Here is a 16,512-nt window from a genome sequence, read left to right on the forward strand (position 1 = left end):
CCTCCCTCCCTCCCTCTCTCTCCCTCTCTGCCTCTGCTAGCAACTGTCATGTAATGCCATCGTGGAAAGATATGGAGGATAGCACAGACGAAGATCTCGATATCAACAACATGGATTTGGAGTAGTTCATTAGTTTTTTCCTCCTCCTAGGGTTAGGGTTCTCGAATTTGTTTGATTCGAGGTCAAATTGAACAATGCAAAAAAGATGTTGGATGTAATTTGCATGGAGGTGAGCCCTAACATCGTTTTACAGCCCTCTTTATGTGCCCAAGGTCCGGAACTGCATCCTAAGTGCATGTTGCATCACGCGCGGCTAAAGAAGTGCATAGATTTTGAAGGAATTGCCACATGAAGGCGAATTTAATGATGTGTTGTTCAAGTCAATTAACAATTTTTCTCTCCTTATACCAGAACTCAGATCTCACATAGTTTCTTGGTATGTTGTTATCACTTAAGCAAGAAAATACATGTACCTGAATTTGCATAGTGCTAGAAGTAAATAACTTTCTAGATTGATTAGCACGCCATATTGAAAAGCACGTGTACACTGAACTGGTTTATTTAATATGTTGAGTAGTTAAGTGTAAAGGTGTTGAGTGTGCTTACATTTAGTAGTTAAGTAATGAACTTTGTAGAGTTCATAATGTAACCGAATTTGCATCTTATACTTGTGTTTGATCCACTTAGTGCGTTGTTAGTTTTAGAAATTAGTACATTAAATGTTAGAGGTGTTGACTATACTTGTACTCCCTTCATTCCTTTATGTAAGGTGTATTATTTTTGTCAAGGTGACCAAGGCGTATAATTATACAAATGTTAGGACGAGGCTAAATCATTGATTCACGACAACTAAATCATTTATGATAGGTAAGTAAGAAATACACGCAATTAGTAGGGAGATACTTCCTTTTTTTATTTACAAGAACACATGCATGCGATCAGGGTAGAGATATTTTCCTTTTTTGAAGAGATAACAGTGGAATTATGAGGAATTAGAAGAAATGCACCTTACATTGTGAAATTTTATCAAAAAACAAATACACCTTATATAGAGGAACGGAGGGAGTATTTGGTTGTTCTGAATAAGCGAAATAATTTAGAACTATTGAAATAGGTGCAAGATGCATGAGTTGTTATCTGATATCTACTATGCAACCTTCTTCTTGTAGACTCGTGTTGGGCCTCCAAACACAGAGTTTTGTACGACATTAGCAAATTTCCCTCAAGTGGATGACCTAAGGTTTATCAATCCGTGGGAGGTGTAGGATGAAGATGGTCTCTCTCAAACAACCCTCCAATCAAATACAAGAAATCTCTTGTGTCCCCAACACACCCAATACAATGGCAAATTGTACATGTGCACTAGTTTGGTGAAAAGATGGTGGTACAAGTGTAGTATGGATGGTAGATATAGGTTTTGTAATCTGAAAATATAAAAACAGCAAGGTAACTAATGATAAAAGTGAGCAGAAAGGTATTGCAATGCTTAGAAACAAGGCCTAGGGTTCATACTTTCACTAGTGCAAGTTCTCTCAACAATACTAACATAGTTGAATCATATGTAAATACCTCTCGTGCAACAAAGAGTTCACTCCAAAGTCACAAATAGCGGAGAACTAATGAATAAATTATTGTAGGGTACGAAACCACCTCAAAGTTATCTTTTCCGATCAATCTTATGAGCTATCCCTATAAGTGTCACGAACATCCCTAGAGTTCATACTTAGATAACACCTTAAGACACACATCAACCAAAACCCCAATGTCACCAAGATACTCCAATGTCACCACAGGTACCCATGGGCTTGATTATACGATATGCATCACACAATTTCAGATTCATCATGTTCAATCCAACACAAAGAACTTCAAAGAGTGCCCCAAAGTTTCTACCAGAGAGTCAAGACGAAAATGTGTGCCAACCCCTATGCATAGATTTCCAAGGTCACGGAACCCGCAAGTTGATCACCAAAAATTTCATCAAGTGGATCAAAAGAACATCCCATTGTCACCGTGGATATCCCATCGCAACACATATATCAAGTGTTCTCAAATCCTTAAAGACTCAATTCGATAAGAAAACTTCAAAGGAAAAAATAAATTCATCACAAGAAGATAGAGAGGGGAAAACTCCATATGATTCATCTATATTAATAAGTCTCACGGTATATCAAGATCGTGCCATCTCAAGAACACGAGAGAGAGATATCAAACACATAGATACTGGTACATACCCTCAGCCCCGAGGGTGAACTACTCCCTCCTCGTCAAGGGGACCGCTGGGAGGATGAAGATGGCCTCCGGTGGTAGTTTCCCCCTCCGATAGGGTGCTGGAACGGGCTCCCAATTGTTTTTTCGTGGCTCTGGAGGCTTGCGGCGGCGGAACTCCCGATCTAGGTTTCTTTTCAGAGGTTTGGGTATTTATTGGAGTACTTAGCATTGGAATCACGTCACGAAGGTTCCCGAGGAGGTCACAAGCCACATGGCCGTGTGATGATGAGATGATGTATATACTTCTCGCACCTCGTTGGTTACCCCAAGTGGAAGGTTGAGATGTAGTCAGCAGCAAGTTTTCCCTCACACGGGAACTGTAAGGTTTATCGAACCAGAAGGACTCCTAGGATCAACAAGTAGGTGTCTCCTGTCCTGGTCAGCAGAACAGGTGGACCTGCACACACAAGAAATAACTTTGCTCCCAACGAGTACAAAGAGGTTGTCAATCTCTCCGGCCTTGTAGTTTGCAAAGGATCAAAACACAAGCGGGAAGGTAATAGTGATTGCAATGGAAAAGTAAATGAAACGGTAAATGGAGGAGGTGTAAACAATGACGATAACCAACTATGCTTGGGTAAACAAATCATAGTTGGGCAATTGACAGAATTATGAACGTACCGCAATGCTAATTATGCTACTTGATAGTTAGAGGTTCAATAGTAATGGGCAGTACGCCAAGACAAGTAGACCGTTTATTCATCAGCATCTACTTACTAATCATCCACCTTGATATATCTATCCAAAACAACTCTCTGGTATTAAGTTGCGAGCCCCACCCAAAGTGTAAACTCAAAGCAACAGACAACTGCATTAACGAACTATGTGTAAGGTAAACAATCCTTGCAACCGTGGTCACAAGCATCATTGTTTTCTTCCTCGTGGCAACAACACATCCCCTAGTATCATGTTTCTGTCACTCATGCTAGACATCGAGGGTCATGAACCCACAATCATGCATAACGCTCCCTCTTGGAGTTACAATCTACTACTCGGCAAAAGCAATAAATAGCAATGGAGAACATGCATGAATCACTAAGGAACATAATATAAAAGGATAATAAAATATATATCTCATGTCGTGGGTATAAGTCTGACAGTAGAAGTACGGGGTACGAAAGTATATGGGTAGAGCCTTAGCTACGGCGAGGATGTATGAGTTCAGGCCCCTCTACGGTGGAGGTAAAAGCCCTACGTCTCAGTGCTCTTGGGAGCTTTGTGTCGAGTGTATTAAGGGATTACAGCAAGTGTCAACCCCTGTACCAGTGGTGAAGGGCGGCTTATATAGAGTGCGCTTCCCTTCATAATGGCCCGGTGGACACGGGTGGAGTAGTGGCGAGTAAACGCTGGCGTTACTGGTAACGTAAGCCTTAAATGCTAGTTATGGTGTATGAAAACGTATGACCGTTGCCCTCCTGGGAGGTTACGATGTACAGAGTGGATTCCAGTCGGTACGTTAGATATGCTCCGAGTGGATCGTCGCCGACTGGATGATGGGGGCGTCCTTAGTTCAGTCGGAACTATCTAAGGGCCTTGTCCCCTATGAAGGGTAGTCCTTGGGTAGGACCTATAGGGCAGACCTATGACCCTACCCTGGGACTATAACCCCATCATTAGTCCCCGAATGGATCGGGGTTGGAACGATGAAGTGATGTCCGGAGTTTGGAGCCGACTGGTATTGAGGTGATCTTAGCGTTGTCTGCCTCGATCCATTTTATCTTTGTGGCTAGTGATCCGAGTGAATATGCAAGCGAAACGAACTGTGAGGGACCGATTGCTTCCGCAGAATCTTTCGACGTGACCGGTCATACTGACAGCACCGGATTTTCCGGGATTCTCAAATTTCGGTTGCCGTGCGCTCAGCGGGGATGACGACATCGCCATCGAGTAGATTTCGCCTCCTCGATTACCGCACCGCGATCTTCTCCACTAATCTTGCAGCAGCCGGTTGGGAGGATAAGATGTTGGGCCCACCTGTAGGTGACTCAGTCGAAGGCCTTTTAAAGACTTCCTGGCGGATCTTCCTGTTGTGTTGCTCGTCTTCCTCCCATTGATCTCGCCCCCCCCCCCCGCAACTCCCTGCACACCTCTAGCCACCTCCTTCCCCTCCTTCTCTGCGGATCCGTCGCCCTCGCCATGACGAAGGGGCAGACCAGCAAGCTTGAGTCGAAGAAGAAGAAGAAGGGGGCGACCTCCACTCAGCGGCGGCAGCGGGCTTTGCCGGTGGCTGGATCCAAGGGGACTTCCTCCCCTCCACGGTGAGGGAGAACGACGTGCTGGAGCTGGTGGAGCACGGCATGGTCGTCAATAAGTCTTGGAGGGTGCCAGAAGGCGAGGTGGAGCCGGCGCCGAGGGAGGGGGAGCACGTCCTGCTGCTCACCCACATGGCCACAGGTTTCTCCCTGCCTCCCCATCCTTTCTTCCGAGGTATTATGAACTACTTCGGGGCGCAGCTCCATCACTTTCCGCCGAATGCGATAGCTCATCTTTCCGCATCCATCACCCTCTGTAGTGTTTCATAGGATGTCCTCCCCACTGGGGGCTCTTCAAATATGTTTTCTCTGCTAGATCTCAAACGGTTAAGAAACTTAGCCAGTCTGATGATAAGACACACAACCTCCAGCTCTGCGGGGGTTTAGGATTTCAGAAGAAAACGAAAAGTAGTTATCCCTCCCTTCAGCTATCCGAGTCGGTTAGGAACTGGCAATCGTCCTGGTTCTATTGCTAGGACATTGCCTGCCCGAATGCTCCGATTGGGTTACCACCCTTTAATTTAGACCGGCCGGGCCCTCCCAGGAAGCTAGCGCTCTCTAAGGGAGAAAAAACCCAGATCCAGCCTTTGATCGACGCGCTAGTAACCGTCGTCCGGAACGGAGTCACCGGCATGGACCTGTTGGAGACTTTTCTGGGTCGACGCATCCAGCCGCTCCAGGCCCGAGACCACCCAATGTGGCATTACATGGGGCCTTCGGATACCACTCGGTCCCATCTTGAAGACGTGAGCGACGAGACCGTGGGTGCGTGGGTCCGCAGCATCACAGGCACATGTGATAACCCCGTGGGAACTCGGCGGGTGAAGGCCTTCCGCGCCCAAAATCCTCCTCCGAATGAGGTGAGTACATGTTGTCGAGTGCTTTTAACCTTCTCAGTTTTATTGCTTTTCTTGTCTCGCCGACTGACGTTGCCGACTGTGTTTTGTGCAGGAGTGGACGAACTAGCATTCTGGAGTCTCAAATGGGAATCCGGTCGAGGAAGAAGAAGGCAGCATGGAGGGTAGCGCGGGTAGTGCCGAGTACGTCTTTGACAGTAGGGAGATGGAGGAGGAAAGAGAAGAGGAGGAGGAGGAGAGTGAAGAGCAGAGCTCGTCACCTTCACCACCAGAACGCCGAACCAAGCACCGTCATGACCCCGCTGTTCCGCCGGCTCCTCCCGTGGCCCCGAGTGCTCGGAGTGTGAAGAGAACCAGGGGTTCTTCTGCCAAGCCCATGGATCAGCCGTCCAAGGTGGATAAACCCAGCGGATCTAAACCTCGGAAAGCTTTGCCCCGGATGAGGATCGCTGTTCCGGTCGCCTCAGCGTAAGTATCTTTGCTCTTCCGTCTTCCTTCAGTATCCGATTGGACTCTTCTTTTTGGGAATTCATGCTTACCCGTCGAATGGATTTCACTCAACAGAGCTGCTACCTCCGCCACCTCTCTACCGCGTCAGGGTGACGATCCCATGGACACTGATAACGCCGCCACGTCCCAGCAAGGTACGTTGTCACGAGTCCGAGAGATGTATTACCGTTTCACGAGTGCTATCTTTGATCTTGATCTTTTTCTGTATTTTTATTTTGTTCAGTCGGGCTTCCTTCGGAGGTGATCCATCTGGACGACGACGACCAAAGGAGGTCGGAACCAGCTTTGGCACCTGTCCGTGGGGTTATCCAACCTGCTGCCAACCCCTCCATGAGCGTGCCACCGACTGAGATGGTGGCCTTCATGGCGGAACCGACTGGAGCAGAGCTTGGGATGCCCAGGGAGCTCGGGATACCTAGGGCGCCTTCTACCACGCCGGGTCCATCGACTGTTCACTATGCTGCCCGACGCATCCCGGAAGATCAAGTAGGAGCCGCCAAGGACGCCATGGTACAAGTGGAGCTGATGGTGGGCGAAGCCAAGGGAGCATATGACTCCGTTGTGTCCCTGTACAAGAAGAGCTTGGAGCTTCGGGATGATATCCGAGTAAGTGCGCTAGTAAGTGTTTACATTCCTCTTGGTACCCACTAGGGGTTTTGGCGAGGTACTCGGATACAGTAGGTTGATTTTCCAGTGGGTTCACTCCGAGTGAACCCAGTGGGTGTAGTCCCCGAGACTTCTACCGAGTGTTTGCACCGGCAGTTGTCTTTATATGTATTTTCCATAATCTCTACAGATCAGAGCTGATATGCCCGAATGGTACCAGTGGGGGCACGCCGAGTGCACCCACTGGGTGTAGTCCCCGAGAGTAGTGTTACTCGGGTTGAGTAATAGTAGCCTCATAGTGTTGTTGGTTTGCTATGGAGCTCAATGGGACCGACCTGTTCGAGCTTCATACCAGTGGGGTCACTCTCAGTGAACCCACTAGGTGTAGTCCCCGAGACCGCTGTCGATTGCTTGCATCGGCAGGGGTCTGAAGAATCTTGAGTTTTGATTGTTTTGTCATATTTGTCGAGACTTTTTCCTTGTTGAATCTGGCTGATCCTCCCTTTGTGTCTCTTTGGCAGAAGACTTGTGAAGTGGGATCGGCCTATAATGCTCTGATGGCTGAGAAGACTCAACTTGCTACCGACTTGGAGGTAGCTGCGAATGATATGGATGGCATGAAGAAGGCTCTCATTGAACGAGAAAAATCTTTGGAGGAATCTTGGGAGACTAACAAGGCACTGTTAGCCGAGTTAGAAAATGTGAAGAAGGAGAGATCTGAATGGGTAGGCCAGCTGAAGTCAATGAACGCTCGGTGCAAAGCGCAGGAGAAATACGTCGGCGACTGGGCGAAGAAGATGGTCGCACTGCTTGGTGGTAAGTTGCTTGCCGAGTTCTCTTTGACTTTGGAGTTCACTCCGCGCTTATTTTCTCCCTGTCTTTTCTTTGCAGATTTCTGTCGGGACGTTGAAGCCTAGACTGCCGAAATTGAACCGACGCTTGGGCAACCGAATGTTCCACTCGGAGATGAAGCTAACCGGGACATGTTCCGACTGAAATCCCGCCTTAACAAGGTGGGTCCTTTCGTTGGTCGCCTCAGAGAAGCTATCGGCCGAATTGACAAAGAGCTGTGGCCTGAAGATGACTCCCGGAATGAGATAGAGGGGTTGATGACTCGATTAGAGGATGTTCCAAGCAGAGTGCAGGCATGGAAGAAGTCTGCCGCTCGGTATGGCGCGGACGTGACGCTGTCTCTGGTCCGAGTGCACTGTAAGGAAGCCCGTGAAGACAAGCTGAAGACGTTGCAGGTCGCCAACACCAAGAAGCTTCGATTTGAAGACTTCATGGAAACCTTCCTCGACACGACCACTCGGATTGCAGATGGAATCGACCTCGACACCTTTGTGGAGCCTGTTAGCCCCGGGGATGCTTGATTGACTTTATGCTAAACGTGCATTTACCTCGGTAAGCCGAGTGGAATTTGTATTAAACTTTGGCCACTGCTGTTGGACGGTACATTCATGGCTTAGTGTGGATAAACTTGGATCCACACGGAGACCTGTCCCGAGTGATGTCTGCCTTGAGCACCTACACCTCCCCTTGGTAAAAGAAGATCCTTTTACAGAGGAACCTGTGCAACCGAAGAGCTCAACAGATCAGACTGAAGTCGAGGTTCCCGCTGTGGTTGACCTGGTCATGGAGATTCTAGGTGTCATACCCGAATGGACTGTGCCATCCATTGCGTACATCCTGAGGCAAGAGTTACCGGAAGACGAGGTCCAAGCTAGGCAGATCGTTCGCAGGTCGAAGTCCTTCACCGTCGTTGGTGACCAGTTATATAGAGAAACTGTTTCAGGCGTCCTTCAGCGGTGTATCTCTCTTGAGGAGGGTCGGTTAATTTTGGAAGAAATTCACTCGGGAACCTGCGGCCATCATGCCTCCTCAAGGGCAATCATCGCCAAAGCATTCAGAGCTGGTTTCTTCTCGTTGCAGGCGAATGAAATGGCAAAAGATATAGTCGACCATTGCGAAGGTTGTCAGTTCTATTCAAACAAGTCCCACAAGCCAACGTCCGTGCTGAAGACAATTCCCCTTTCTTGGCCATTCGTCGTGTGGGGATTAGATACAGTCGAACTATTCAGAACAGGCCAAGGAGGATTCACCCATCTGTTGGTAGCAGTCAACAAGTTTACCAAGTGGATTGAAGCCAAGCCGATCAAGAAGCTTGATGCCCTTACGGCCATCAAATTTATCAGAGACATCATCGCCAGATACGGGGTTCCACACAGCATAATCACCGACAATGGCACAAATTTAACTCGGACGAGTTAAAAGGTTTTTGCGCAGGCCAAGGTATCCGAGTGGATTTTGCATCCGTTGCGCACCCCCAAACAAATGGACAAGCGGAGCGGGAGAATGGACTCATTCTTCAAGGGTTGAAGCCTCGACTCCTGTAGGAAGTTGGACATGCCGCCGGCGCATGGGTCACTGAGCTGCCTTCGGTGCTATGGGGCCTCCGAACAACTCCGAATAGATCGACAGGACGATCCCCGTTTTCCTCGTTTATGGAACAGAGGTAGTCCTTCCGAGTGACTTGCTTCACAAGTCTCCACGAGTCGAACTCTTCTCCGAAGCCGAAGCAGAGCAAGCCAAGCAAGACGGAGTAGACCTTTTAGAAGAGGAGCGCGAGATGGCATTGATCCGTTCAACAATTTATCAGCAAGATCTGCGGCGATTTCATGCGCGGCACGTCAGGAGCCGCCCGTTCCAAGCAGGCGACCTGGTGCTCCGAGTGGATCAACAGAGACCACACAAGTTGGCTCCCGCCTGGGAAGGACCGTTCATTATTTCTAAGGTGCTGAACAACGGAGCGTATCGACTCTACAACCTCGACAGGGAGACGGATGAGCCGCGAGCATGGAATGGAGATCTGTGGATCCACGTTTTGCCAATTCATCTACTACTTGCTTTTTCAGTCGGGGAACATGGTGAAGTTCCAGACCTTCGAACTTCTTTTCGAGCTTCCTTATTGCGTTGCAGTATGTAGTCATGGTGGGGTTCCTTACATCCCACTCCTGCATTACTTGATTAACCACTAGATCTGAGTCGCCATAGACCATCAGGCGACGGACGCCGAGTGTGATGGCCATGCGCAGCCCATAAAGGAGAGCTTCGTACTCTACTTCGTTGTTGGAAGAATCAAAATGGATCTGCAACACATACTTGAGTTTATCACCTTTCGGGGATATGAGCACTACACCGGCGTCGGAGCCATTCAACATCTTGGACCCATTGAAGAACATGGTCCAATGAGCCGAGTAGATGTGAGTCGGTTGCTGTTGTTCTACCCATTCTGCTATGAAGTCAGCAAGAGCTTGAGACTTTATAGCTTTCTTGGCTTCGAACTTGATGTCGCAGTATAGCATCTCCATTGCCCACTTTGCCACTCGGCCTGATGCGTCCCGATTGTGGAGAATTTCCGACAACGGAGCATCAGATATGACAGATGCCGAGTGGTCTTGGAAATAATGAGCCACCTTCTTTGCAGTCATGTAGATCCCATAAATAAGCTTCTGATAATGGGGATACCTCTGCTTGGAAGGAGTCAGGACTTCAGAAACATAATATACTGGTCGTTGAACCTTGTACGCTTTGCCTTCTTCTTCGTGTTCGACTGTCAGAACGGTGCTGACGACTTGATTTGTAGCCGCGATATACAGAAGAAGGGGTTCTTTACTGAGCGGGACAGTAAGAACCGGCTGGGTGGAAAGCAAGGCTTTGAGGTCGTCGAATGCGGTTTGGGCTTCGTCTGTCCACTGAAGGTATCCGACTTCTTCATGAGTCGGTACAGAGGTAACGCCTTCTCGCCGAGTCGAGCGATAAACCTGCTCAAAGCCGCTAGGCAACCTGTGAGCTTTTGTACGTCATGTACTCTTACCGGCCGCTCCATTTGAACAATGGTCCCGATCTTTTCGGGGTTGACATCGATCCCCCGTTCAGAAACGAAGAAACCGAGTAACTTCCCGCTGGGAACGCCGAATGAACACCTGGCTGGGTTGAGCTTGATATCGTACCTACGTAGGTTGGCGAATGTTTCTGCCAAGTCCGTCAGCAGGTCGGAACCTTTGCGTGACTTGACTACGATATCGTCCATATATGCCTCCACATTTTGACCAATCTGGTCTAGGAGGCATTTTTGGATCATTCGCATAAAAGTTGCTCCTGCATTTTTCAAACCGAATGGCATAGTGATGTAACAGAAGCACCCGAATGGGGTGATGAAAGATGTTTTTAATTCATCTGGACCATACAGATGGATCTGATGATAGACCGAATAGGCATCAAGGAAGGATAAGCGCTCGCAACCCGCAGTCGAATCAACGATTTGATCTATGCGGGGGAGCGGGAAGTGGTCTTTCGGACAGACCTTATTAATGTGCTTGAAATCGATGCACATATGGAGAGACTTGTCCTTCTTGGGCACCATGACAACATTAGCGAGCCACTTAGAGTGGTGTACCTCGCGAATGAAGTTGGCTGCCGGAAGTTTAGCTACCTCCTCTCCGATTGCTTTTCTCTTGTGCGCGGCGGACCGACGCAGGCGTTCTCGGACGGGCCGAGCGGCAGGATCCACATACAGTCGGTGCTCAGCCAACTCCCTGGGTACACCTGGCATGTCAGCAGGCTTCCATGCAAAAATGTCCCAGTTCTCACGGAGGAATTGGATGAGCTCGGCTTCCTATTTTGGATCAAGGGTGGTGGAGATGTTTGTTGGGGCGGCGGTGGCATCCGTCGGGTGGACGCTTACTTTCTTCGTGTCTCCCGCCGATTGGAATGCGGACTCGGAAGCTGGCTTCTTTGAACGCATCAGGTTGGCGGGGTCGGCAATCTTCTTGTACTCATCCAACTCGAGTACATCCATCTGATGGTCTGCAATTCTTGACCCCTGCTGCAGACACTCCTCGGCCCGCTGCCGATTGCCTGTGACAGTAATCACGCCTTTGGGACCAGGCATCTTCAGCTTCAAATATACGTAACATGGATGGGCCATGAAACGTACGTATGCCGGACGGCCCAGAATGGCATGGTATGCACTCTGGAAGTCTACCACCTCGAATGTTAACTTCTCTTTGCGGAAGTTCTTGTCAGAGCAGAAAACGACATCCAACGCAATCTGGCTGAGTGATTTGGCCTTTCTTCCTGGGACGACTCCATGGAATTGCATACTGCTCTCGCTAAGTCTGGACATCGGAATGCCCATTCCCTTGAGACAATCGGCGTACATGATATTCAAGCCGCTGCCGCCGTCCATGTGGACTTTGCGCAGCCTAACTCCTTCCACCACTGGGTCGACGACCAGAGCTTGCCTCCCTGGGGTGGGTACGTGTGCTGGGTGGTCTGACTGATCAAAAGTGATTGCAGTCTGTGACCACTTGAGGAACGTGGGAGTGGATGGGGTTGCCATGTTTACCTCCCTGTTGACCAGCTTCAGTCGACTTTTGCTTTCTACATCAGCAAAAATCATTAACGTTGCATGGACTTGAGGGAACGGATCCTCCTTGTCCTCATCATATTGCTCGGTGTCTTTCTCACTCGGCTGTCCTTCACCGAATCCTTGGATCAGGAGGCGACACTGCCGAGTGGTATGTTTCGGCAATATGACATTGCCTTCTTCATCCGTCTTCGTGTGGATTGGACACGGTTGATCTAGGATGGAATTTCCTGACTGTTTCTTCTTGGGGGTGTACTGTGGTTTCCCCTTGCCTTTGAACTTAGCGTTTGTAACGACTGCCGCCTCTACTTGCGGAGTGGATTGGGCTTTCTGTTTCTGCTTCCGACTGCTGCTCCCATCTCTGTCGGCGACTGACTTATGCTTGCCGCTACGTATGCGGTCCTCCTCTTCACCATTCGCATAGCGTGCGGCTATCTCCATCATCTTGCTCATGGAGATGTCGCCTGTCCGACCAAACTTCAGGTATAGATCTCTGTACCGAACGCCTGCCTTGAAGGCGCAGACTGCTTGGTGTTCTGTAACATTCTCCACCGTGTGGTAGAGGGTTGTCCAGCGCTGGATGAAATCGCGCAAGGGCTCGTTTTGCTTCTGGACACAGTGCTGAAGCTCTGTGAGACCAGCAGGGCGTTTGCACGTACCCTCAAAGGTCCTGATGAAGACCCAGGACAGATCTGCCCAACTGTAAATGCTTGATGGAGCTAACTGGTTTAGCCAAGCTCGAGCCGAACCGTCGAGCATCAGTGGGAGATGTTTCATGGCGACATGGTCATCTCCGCCACCGATCTGGACCGCCACTCTGTAGTCGTCTAACCAAGTTTCTGGTTTGGACTCTTCTGTGAATTTGCTGATTCCCGTCGCCAATCGGAAGTTGGGAGGGATGTCAACCGAGCGAATGGCCCGACTGAAACACTCGGGACCAGAAACAACGGTCCTACTTCCATTCGGATGATCTCTATCGTGACCATCACGATGGGCTCGGCTTTTATACCCTCTTGCATCAGGCCTTTGATCATGCGCATCACCGCCCGAACGATGATCATCGTAATGCCGGGGTCCGTAGGGCCCACTCCGCGGAGGAGTACGCGAACGGCGACGATCTTCGGGACGAGACCGAATGGAAAGCGGATTCTGACTCCGGTCCCTGGAACGATCGTTCCAGAGGCTGCCCCCTCTGCGACGCTGGTGAGAGCTGGGACTAAAAACCGACCGATGTGTGTTCGCTTGAACGGAACTGTTGTGGATCTTGTAGTGCGACTGGGAGACCGCCGAGTTTTGCTGCTGCACCATATGTAACAAGGAACGGATCTGCTCGATTCCTCTACGAGACTTCGAATCAGTCGGCTGGAGAGAATCAGCGATCCTGGCGGCTGCACCAAGTTCAGGATGGGTGTGCGGAACACCTCGACGTTGCTCTGGCGAGCGCGTCGACCGGAAGAATGAGGGTGCTGACGACGAGCGCCGGATGATTTTCCGATCTCACGCTCGTTCCGACCAGTCCCGGGGGGATTTTTGTGGGAATCGGCCATGAGTACTTTGGCTGCAGGCCCGTGACCCTGATACTCGGAAGGCAGTTCAGTCGGAACTGACTCCAAGCACTGGGATGACCGCGGGACCACAACCGATTCGAGCACCGCCACTTGAGAGGACATGTTTTGTCGCGCTAGGGCGTGTCGCACCCAACGCTGGAGCCGCGAACGACCGGATCGCTTGTTGCGGCGCGTGACGGGGGCGAAGATCGACACCGGGGTCGATGGCTGGAGAAGAAGAACGCCGCATGAACTGCCACGGAAGTACGTAGCCCCGCGACTCGGAAGCGTCTCGATGTTGAGGGGCGCATCCTGAAGCCATGCCGAATCGTCGGCGATGAAGGAGAGTGCACCGAAGAGGATCTCATGACCCATGCACAGATCTCCGCCGGATGACATGACGAAAAGATGAAATCGCAAACTCGCCGGAAGTCGCTTAGACGCCTGCCCCACGGTGGGCGCCAACTGTCGTGGGTATAAGTCTGACAGTAGAAGTACGGGGTACGAAAGTATATGGGCAGATCCTTAGCTACGGCGAGGATGTATGAGTTCAGGCCCCTCTACAGTGGAGGTAAAAGCCCTACGTCTCAGTGCTCTTGGGAGCTTTGTGTCGAGTGTATTAAGGGATTACAGCAAGTGTCAACCCCTATACCAGTGGTGAAGGGCGGCTTATATAGAGTGCGCTGCCCTTCATAATGGCCTGGTGGACAGGGGTGGAGTAGTGGCGAGTAAACGCTGGCGTTACTGGTAACATAAGCCTTAAATGCTAGTTATGGTGTATGAAAACGTATGACCGTTGCCCTCCTGGGAGGTTACGATGTACAGAGTGGATTCCAGTCGGTACGTTAGATATACTCCAAGTGGATCGTCGCCGGCTGGATGATGGGGGCGTCCTTAGTTCAGTCGAAACTGTCTAAGGGCCTTGTCCCCTATGAGGGGTAGTCCTTGGGTAGGACCTATAGGGCATACCTATGACCCTACCCTGGGACTATAACCCCATCATCTCATAACAATCTGAACATAATCTCGTAATCCATCGGATCCCAACAAACCGAGCATAACAATAGCAAGAGAATTACGAAGATGCTTTGATCATGTAGGGCGGCTCACAAGGACTAACCATTGAAGCACAAGATTGGAGAGAAGACATCACATAGCTACTGGTCATGGACCCATGGTCCAAGGAGGATTACTCACAGCACGTCCACGAAGCGTCCATGGTGTTTGAGAAGCTCCCGGAGGTCAATCCTCTCTCCTGCAGGGTGCCGGGAAGAGGTCTCCTGGCGCTCCCGATCTCGGAAGCGCTGCGGCGGCGGAACGATGGAGAAATTCATGATTCTGGAAGTTGTGGAAGGGTTTCCTCTCGAGACTCTAAATATAGGCCAAAGGAGGGCACCGAAGGAGGTGGGGCCCACACAAGCGGCCTCCTGGCGCGGCCTAGGGCCTGGCCGCGCCAGCAGGTCACCTGGGCAACCCCTGACCCCTCTCTGGCCCATCTTCGGTGATCCGGAAGCTTCTGTTTCGCTGATTTTTTATATTTTTTTTCCTGGAATTTTTCGGGCTTCGGAAAATTGGGTAAAAGCCTGTGCAAAATAGACATCAGCAAACAGAAACTGGCACTGGGTGCACTGAGTTAGTAGGTTAGTCCAAATATGTGTAAAATGATACAAAAGTGTAGCAAAACATATAACAATGTCACCCAAAAGATCATGGAACAAGCAGAAATTACAGATACATTTGGGACGTATCAACATCCCCAAGCTTAATTTCTGCTCGTCCTCGAGTAGATAAATGATAACACAATAATTTCTGTGGTGACATGATAACACACATATAAGAACTTCAAAGTAAAGCAAGTAATATATGCAATTCAAGTCAAGACAATAACAAGCAAGAGTCTATATCTAGTATTGAGTTTAGCAAAGTAAGAACATAAAGGTGCAAGAGCTCTCGCTGTCCGTGACTCGAATGTCTCCAAATGGTGTTTGCGTGCAAGAAGTGGGAGATGGGTTGAGATCATAAAATACATTTTTTAATTGAGAACTCAATCTACTAAAATTTCACACTTGGTCTCCTTCGGAATCTTATTTTGACTCATCCCCAGACCACTAGTGAGGCACAAGTCAAAATGAGCCTCTCCTTTTTGACTTTGAGCACTCATGCAATGGATGAGCGTAAGCAAGATATGTTGGCACTTAGGATGGAAAATAGAATAATGATGGGGAAGAAAGACAAAAGGGTGTGAAAGTCTCACATCAATGAGGACAACCATAGGCGATAGAAAGCCAAATGATAGATATGATGTGAGGAGTAGGGATTGCCATGTAACGGATGCACATATGAGCTAAGGTAAGCTCTCCAATGAAACTAGTGGGGGTGCATCCAACTTGTTTGCTCATGAAGACCTAGAGCTCATTTGAGGAGGCTCGTCATTGGAATATGCAAACCAAGTTCTATAGTGTAAGGGTCCCCACATAGTTATGCATGAATGATAATCTCTATGTAGTACAAATATAGCAATGGAGTACGAGTGTGGATATTCAAATGGAATCGTAGTGTTGCCCCCTTCTCTCTTTTTTTTCTTTTTTTTCTTTTTTTTCTTTTATTTTTCTCTTTTTATTTTATTTTTTGTGGCCTCTTTGGCTCTTTCTTTTTATCTCTCATTTGTCCTCTTTGGGATCTTTTGTTTGTCCTCTTTGGGATCTTTTACGCACTTAAGGCCAACACTCTATGTTTTACATGAATAAAAAGAAGATCATAACACTTTATAAGAAGTACTCAACATAAAGACAAGTGAAAACTATCATGATGTATGCAAATATATGCCTCTGCCAGTGTAGTAGGATATGGAATGATATTAGCGCGTCATGTAGAAATAATTGGGGCAAAGCCCAACTATCATGCGGCTGTACGATCAAGCAAAAGCATGTATGACATGAAGATCAAGTCATGAGATGATGGATGTTGCATGGCAATGTATCTCGGAAAGGCTATAGAAATGCCTTAATAGGTAGGTATGGTGGCTGTTCTGAGGAAAG

This window comes from Hordeum vulgare, chromosome 6H, assembly GCF_904849725.1.
Source record: "Hordeum vulgare subsp. vulgare chromosome 6H, MorexV3_pseudomolecules_assembly, whole genome shotgun sequence".
NCBI classification, from domain to species: domain Eukaryota; kingdom Viridiplantae; phylum Streptophyta; class Magnoliopsida; order Poales; family Poaceae; genus Hordeum; species Hordeum vulgare.